The following is an 8,422-nucleotide window of genomic DNA, read 5'->3' as shown; positions in this document are numbered from 1 at the left end:
GTAAGAGTAAAATTAGACTGAGCTACTTGGGAACAGAGAATAGGTTTTATTACATCTTTGTGTTTTCAGTGTCCAGGACAGGACCTGGCATATGGTAAGCACATATTAAGTAAACATGAATCAACTAAATTTAGAAATGCATGAATGTCCAAATATTTGAGCCAAGTGGTGGCCAGAGATTTCATACAGTGTCATTCTCTGTTCCCACATAGCTCAAGTATCATGGGATCTGTCGAGTCATAGAGCCCAAGCAGCAGTGTTGATCATATCTCAGTTTTAATCTTTCAGTCCTTTCTTCCTCTGGGCCCCAATCAAAGGTTCCAACCTGTATGGTCAGGCCACTCAAGACGGCTGTACTCTTGTTCTCTGTAATGCCCTGCTCAACCAGTGCCTGCTTCACCAATACCCTATTCACATGACTGACCTTCCTACCTACTTGCCCCAGGCCCCAGCTAAGGATTGTTCTTGCTTTAGATCAGAACATCTCCACTATGATAGCTTATCAAAGGGGTAGTGAAAGGTGGTGGTGTGCCCCTCTGCTGCTTTCCCTGGTAACTGAAGAGCCAACCTGACATCAATTCGCCCTATAACTGGTAACCTCCCCCTCCCCCTGGGAACAAAGACTGCCGCCATGTCCTGCCTCCCACCTGCCACACATGGTGAGGTGTTGCTCCAGTACCTTGCTTCAGACATGTGAGGTCCCCCTATCCATTAAATCATTGATGTCTCTGTTGCTGACTCTGGGCTCTTTGGTCTTGAAGCTGGGCAAGTACAGGGCTTGTAGGCCTGTGGGGTGCAAACCAACAAACCTGTATCTGCTGATAAATGGGTCTTAGCAGTAGTTCCAAGTGTAGAATATGCTGCCTCCAAAACCCAAAGAGACCTACCATATGTGTTTCTTGGTGCTAAGAGGTGCATTGTGCAGTGGTTTTTTTGTTTCTTTTTTTTAATGTTGGAAGCAAGGTACTGGAATGCTCCAGATCATTCAACCTGTAAAAACTTCACTGATGTGGTAGGCCTCTAAATATTTGTATAGTTTCTCCCCCACGTTCTGGAGTATATATGCCTTACTAAGGTATCCAGAATACTTGCCACTTACTTCCTATCACATCTGATGGTATTGATATACTGGACTAATATCATTGTTAGAATTTTCAAACGGTTCAGATACCTTTGGACTATAATAAGACAGAGAATATGACACTGGGGCAAGACCATGAATGTATAGTTGCCCATCCTGTGTGATCCTCTTTCCAGATGGGTGTGGAAAAGAACACATTTTCTAGATCGATGGCTGTACACCATGTACCAGAGGCTCTGTTAATCTCCTCTAGAAAGATTCACATCTGGCGTAGCAGGTGTAGTTGGAGCCACTGCTTCATTAAGTTTGCATTAAGTTTGTCATCTGCAATGATCCATCAGTTTTTGCAGAGGCCAGACTGGTGAATTAAATAGGAATAGGACAGGAACCAACATTATTTCATTCTTTAAAGTTTTGAGGGAGGTACTAAACTCTGCCATTCCCCTAAAATGTGACAGGTTTTTAATTTATTGTTTTGACCATTGTCCAGGAACAGTTTCAGGGGCTTCCCCTTGGCCTTTCTTATTACTACTTAGTAGCTCTTATTCTACAGGTTAAGGAACTAATGTGAGAGTTCTGTTGTTTCGATGTACGCCCATTCCAATTATACTGTCAGGAATGGGAAATAACTGGGTAGGACCATACACCTAGTGGAACAACTGTGGTACAAACCTTGCCCAAGCCTTCATTTTATCTAACTCATATATGCTCCTATTCCAGTGAGGAGACCATGCTAATGCTTTAGGTCCCCAGGTACCAGTGTTAACTTGGACCCTGTCTCCAACAACCTTAGAAAGATCTGGGTATTTTTCTTACTCCATTGTAGAGTTATCTGAATAAGTGGCCATAGATTGGGGAAGGACTGCAGGAATCACTACTATGTATACTTGCTGTGATTTTATAGGGGGCTTCCTCATGGGAAACTGGTCTCCTATAATTGATAGCTTCTGGGTCTGACAACAGGCAAAGATTTGTGACTTTCCAGTAGAGCAGCTGATCTCAGCCTTCTCATCCATTTTTTTGGTAAATAATTTAAAAATTTTTAAATTGTAGTTAAAAGCACACAACATAAAATATACCATCTTAACCATTTTTAAGGGTACAGTTCAGTAGTGTTCAGTGTATTCACATTGTTGTGCAACAGATCTCCAGAACTTTTACATCTTGCAAAACTGAAACTATGTCCATTAAACAACTCCTCATTTCCCCCTCCCTTTTCGTTATATACAATGGCCGTCCATCTATCTTGGCCCTAAGAACACCATGTTCTTTTTTTTTTTTTTTTCTTGTGCCACCCAGCTTTCAGGTTCTTAGTTCCCTGCCCAGGGATTGCACTCCGGGAAGTGTGGAGTCCTAACCACTGGATCACCATGGAATTCCCGGAACACCATGTTCTCTGAGCCATCGCCAAAATCCCTGCTGGCCAGACCCTCCTGGCTACTATTCTAACATTAAGCCCCACCGTTCTTCTGATGGTGAAGTACAGCCACCTGGTCTCTGCTAATCTGAGTTCTTATCCTCATTGCTACTAGGGAGCCCATCTCCTACCATCAGTCCTGACTTAGAGACCACAGCTGCTGCAAGAGTCTCAATGATGCCGGTAATTTCCCTACCTAGTGCATTCTTTGTTGTCTTGGTAAATGGAGTGTCCTCCAAGCTTTCCAAAAAGCACGATTGACTGGTGGATTTTTCAGTCTTAGATAATAAACCCATTATTGCAGGCCCACTTCATTGAGCCTTTTGATTCCTTTTACCATGGCAGTTCTGGCATCTCTATTTATTTAATGTGTGGCTATCACTTTTTTCAAGTTTTAAAGAGCCATTCCAGCAGTGTATAGAACCATCTCTTAGGGGTCCTTGCTGAGTGTTAAATCCTGTGTCACAACAGAGAGCCCTGATATTGATGAACTCTCCCTTATCCAGCTTTAAATTCCCACCTCCATTTATCCAGCCCTCAGGCATCCTTTCCTAGTACTTGCCATTACGTGTAAGTCAGGTGCTATAGCTATTTGGGGATATAATATTGCCTGATGGGCCATTTGATCCTAGTTATGAGTCTGGTGGCCACGAGGAGAAATCAGAGCAGATCCTGAGGAGGACTTACATTGTCTTATAAGGTACGTACAAAATGGGGAGGTATGGGCCTTTATCTTCCCACCTAGGCCAGAGGGGCACTTCTATAGGCTCAGAGGATTCAGAGGAGTCTTGGGATTCAAGCGTTTCAAATGAATCTACCTAGATATCTTCACCCCAAATCTCAAGGTCCTACTTCTTCCCCATCAGGACCCAACTCTTATGAGGAAACTTTCCTACACTGAGAATTCAGCCTTTTCTAAAATTCTCCCTTTCTTAAATTTCTGCTTGATAATTATCTCTGAATACTGGCTGCAAGAGATGAGGGTCTCTTTAAATACTAACAGTGAGGTCCTTTGTTTTAAATTGTTGATTAATAGATCTTAGGTCATTTTCTTTTATCAGTCTTTCATCAGACTCAGCATCAGTCACCCACTTCCACAATCCTTATAGTTGCTATTTCCCATATATTTTTCTTTTTTTTAGCCTTCAAAGTGTTTAATGTTTTACAATTTAAAGGAAAAATCCACTAAGGAAAACAAATCCATTATATAAATATCAGTAAGACCCACAACTACATAGAGAAACTGTACAGGAGGATTATGGATTGTATAGAAACTGATATACATCAATGGTATCAGTTTTTCTCAAGTACATTAATATTTTCACACCACTATTAACAACATAAAAGTTCAAAAATTATTACATTTTATTCCCTCTTCTAAAGTTGCTACATAAAAATTTTTTTCTGAATATAACCACATTTAAACAGAAAATCTAATTATAACTGCTTCTTGTGTTTAGCAGCAGTGTATAAGAAAGCATGTTATCCTTCCCCATGGGGTGTGCTATAACCTAATCAATGAAATTCCTCTACTGACAAAATGTCTCTTAGGAGACATTAAATAGAAGAGAACTGGTGGAAATTCATTCCACAATATGAACAAAATTAAAGCAAATTTTGATTATAATAATGAGTGTACTATATTAACTTAGAAATGAGATTGTGTTCATGAAAAAAAAATGGAGATTCAACTCCTTGAGTAGCTCTATATATGAACTATGAAGCCACCATTGTATCTAAAATTGAATCTGAAATATGGATAACAAAATTGATCAAAACTATTTTCCATAACACAATGCAGCTTTTAAAAAGTATGCAACTGCTAAATTGCATTGGAAATATAGGCAGATTATCTAATAGTTGAAACGATAAAGTACTGTTACTGAGCTGGTTGAAAAAAAAGTACAAAGAAACATACATTTTCATTCATTTGGAAAATGTAAAAATTTATATACTAATATATAATCTCTTCACTTTCTCTGATCTACAAATGGATACAATGTCTAGTTATTTTCATGCAGATAAATTGTTCAGAATTCAATTACCAAAGCAAACAAACAAAAATAGACCCTGTTGGGAACACACAGATGAATCTCTTTAAAGGTTTCTATTCTTTAGCAGTTTTTGATGATTTCAAAATTTGCAGCTTTAGCTCTTTTATCATCATCTCTAACTTCTGTCTTGCCTCCCGTTCCTGTCTGAGTTCATCTTGGAGTTCTTGCCTATCAGCCTCAGCATGGTCCAATCTCTGTCTCAGTTCTGCCAGCTGTGCTGCATATCCAGCTTCTTTATCTTTTTCTAAATTTGAGTCACAGGTACATTTTTGTTTCATTGCCTGCTCTAATTTTATGTCTAAATTTGTTCAACATAAAATTCTTCCACTCTTTGAGCATGTTCATTCTGCAAAGATTCAAGCTCTTTCTGTAAATTCTGCTATTCTTCAGGGAGTTCCTTCACAGCTTTTGAGCTACTCAACATTTCAACTTCCATCTGAAGTTGTTGCTTCTTCTGCAAAATTGAGTTCAGTTTTTCCTGTTGTTTTACATAAGTTCTCATTACTTCTTCCATGATTTTTCCATTATCATCCTCACAAATGACATCTTTGACAAGAAGTGGAGATGAAGCTGCAGCATCACGGTCAATTCCCGCCTTACTTGTGTCTCTGGCTAAGTTGCAAGTGGTAGACTCAGGTTTCCTTTTGCTTGTAGAATTATTTGAAACTGATGGATCTAAGTGGCTATATAGTTCTCTACTTGTTTTTAGATCCATTTTCTCCTGTTCCTCTAGTGAGACATCTGGATAAGACACTGTTTTTTGATGTTTCCCACTGCTGTGAGGCTTCTCTGAATGTCTTAGTGTAGATCTACTTGCCTCTGTCTTTGTGACCTCTTTAGGCTAGGATACAGCCGAAGTAAGCCACACATTTGGGGCAACCACTTCATCACACATGTATAAGTAGTAGCCAGGGTGTAGAAATGAATGTGTCTGAGAAACATGGTCACCTTCCTGCTTTATAACTGGATACCGTGACTATAATTCCACTCCTGGTGGTGTATCTATCTTGGATTGAGTCCTCTTCCCATTTCTCATGCTGAATTTCTCCTTCATTTCTTCTAAAATTATCTTCAGTTTCTTTTCTTCAGGTGTCCCTAAGTATTTTTGGTTCACGTGAAAATAGCAATGCCATTTGGCTGACTCAAAGCCCCAGTGGCAAGTCCTTTTGTCCGGTGATCTGTGAGAATGCATCACAAATGTCTGGAGCGCAAGCATTCCACAGCACTCCAGACGCTGAATACACGGAGCATCTGGCTGAACATAAAACTGGGGTGCAAATAAATCCTGACATTTGCCTAAGCATTCATGTTCCACTTCAAAGGCACTGCCAGTTACCTTCAACTGAGCCAATGAGTTTTTAGCAGGAAGTATACTACCATTTTGAGGAAAAGTATGTGGCCGCAATAAAGCATTACACAGTCTTTGTGCATCAGTTAATGTGATCAGCCCACAGGATAGGGCATTAAGTGGAAGTATTCCCAGGACCTTTAAGATATGAAGATGGTCTGATGTACATCTTGAACAATAGATGTACAATTCATCACATACTGTATTTATTTGTTGGAGTGAAAATTCTCAGAGAACAGAATTTAGGGCTTGGGGCAAACAGTCTCTTTTCTTCTCCAACCTGAAAACAAGAAATAGACTCCCCTTCCAACAAAGTCTGGGTGAGTTCTGTGGAGCTATCAGAAGGGATGAGCAGTGGACCAGGAAGAACCTGAGGAGATGGAAGAGGCAGAAATACAGTAGGTGACATGCTTTCTTGGGAATACTGAGCGGAAAATGCTGCTGGTCCACCCAGAGAGCTCTGACTACTAAAATGGAATTGTGCCAAAGTGTGTTTCAAACTGGGATTTAAATGTAAAGGTTCAGGCACAGAGGCACAGGTTCTCTTGACATGCTCTTCATCAGTTTCCATTGGCGCTTCATAGTCATCCAAGTGTTCCTTCTTTACTGTTGGCATCTTGTTTATCATCATTTTTCCATTTGCGTGAATGTCTATCATCATTTTTTTCACTGGAGGGCTGCCATCATCTTCCGTCCTGTTCAGTTTTTTATTTGAGCCCTGAACCAAGGAAAAATTTGTCTGTAGGTTTTCCATTGCTAAAAACTATTGTGTTAAATAAGTCTGAGATTTGCGTTGTTATTTAGTTACTTATTTGAGGAGAGAAAAGCAATGTATACCAATACTTATGGTAACTTACTCTCACAGAAAATTTAAATTTCCAAAGAGACATCTCCCTAAATTAGTCAATAGATTTTGCAACTTTGTTTTGGTTCTGCTTGTACTCTAGTGTAATTTCACTGCAAGTGCTGAAAATTTCTTATTTTATGTCTAATAACAAAGCAAATAATTTTAAGAGGCACACGTCCGAGGAAGCCTTTATTTTCTTAAATTCTTCATATATATGTATTAAAATAAAGTTACCAGTTCTCTCAACTCAAGATGTCCAAGTTCAACACAACAGTTTGGTTTGGCTTTAAGCACAACATGTGAAAAGTTTATGCAATTACTTGTGTCAGAATTATGCACCCGAATTTAGTATTTGGTACCAAGGACACCAAAAAAGGAGAGAAAAAAGTATCTTCTCTAGAAATGATGATCTGTTGGTCTGTGTAGACAAAATGAAGGCTTGTATAAGTCCTCACACCAGTAAGAAGAGCTTCTGACTCCACTTGAACTTGTACAATTAAAAACGAAACCTAAAGAAAAATTGCCCAGTTATCTTCAAGGATTACTGTTCATTTTTCTTTTAAAACAAATCCAAAGGGTTAAGGACCAAGGCCACTAGCCAACGTACTGATTTCGCCCCCTACGGGAACACCTCAGCCAACGCAGGCCAAGGAAGAGGGCAGGAGGCGAGACCTAGAATGGGGGAGCCCCCAAACCCTGAAATCCTCGGCCCACGCAAAGCCACCCACCCACCTCAAACCCGAGGCGGCGGCGGTGGGGGGCGCCAGCAAGGGACCTGGGACGCCTCGGGGCGTGCAAGGGGGTCGCGGGAAGTGGAGGAAAAGGAGTCCCCAAACACCTCCCCTCCCCCTCCGCGGTCTCGGAACACCCCAGGGCACTCCCAACAGCACCCCACTGAGGGGGCCGCGGGGAAGACTGTGGAAATCCCCCGTGCACCCTCGCCCCGGGAAGTTCTCGGGTTTACCTCACCACCCCTAAGGCTGCACCTCCCTCGCCCGCCCGGGGTCAGAAGAGAGAGGGGCGCGTGGGGCGCCGAGCAGGGATCTCGCAGCCACTGGGCGCCGACCAGCCGGGTGGAGCCCGGGGCATCCCCGCGCGGCGCAGACGGCGACGGGGGCGGGAGAGGGCGGTGACGGGCGTCCCGGTCTCCGGGGTCCCGACGGCTCCCATATATCTTTCACGTCTTAGACATTGCGCCAGTTAGACTGAGCATCCCCTTCCTTCCGCCTGTATTCCACCCCAATTCACTGTAGGTGCAAGTCTTTTCAATTACATTCACAGTATGCCAGGGAATCTCGTACTCCATCTACCACATTGCCATCCAGTCCTTGCGTGATCCAACTTGAGAATCCCATTCCTAGAATCTGCTTTCTAGGACTACTCTTGGCACCAAATGTCTTAGGTTAGGTTCCCTAGAAGCAGAGCCTGAGGGATTTGCTCTTAGGAAAAGAGGAGAGATAGAAGCAGCATAGGAGAGGGGAGAAAAACTAAAGAAGAATGTGGTTTCGAAGACCGGCATTGGTCTAATCCCACAGGGAAACTCTAAAACAAGAACTGTGTCCCCAAATTAGTCTTTTAAGGCAAGGGATTATGTCAGACAGTCATTAACAGTTCTTCTCCCCACTTCCGTCACCACCGAGAGAGGTGGCTCCTGTTTGGTTGAGGGCTAGTTCCA

General features: G+C 41.9%; 1 pseudogene across 1 annotated transcript; it reads right to left on the bottom strand.

The window, feature by feature from the left end:
- Positions 1-4,605: 4,605 nt before the first annotated feature.
- On the bottom strand, positions 4,606-6,654 carry LOC309837264 (ski-like protein; annotated as a pseudogene). Its single transcript has one exon. The product of its transcript is annotated as a ski-like protein (transcript).
- Between the last annotated feature and the right edge of the window lie 1,768 nt (positions 6,655-8,422).

This window comes from Grampus griseus (assembly GCF_964374135.1).
Source record: "Grampus griseus genome assembly, chromosome: 1".
Classification (NCBI taxonomy): Eukaryota; Metazoa; Chordata; class Mammalia; order Artiodactyla; family Delphinidae; genus Grampus; species Grampus griseus.
Note: the sequence above shows the minus strand (reverse complement) of the source record. Positions and strands in the feature narration are given on the sequence as shown.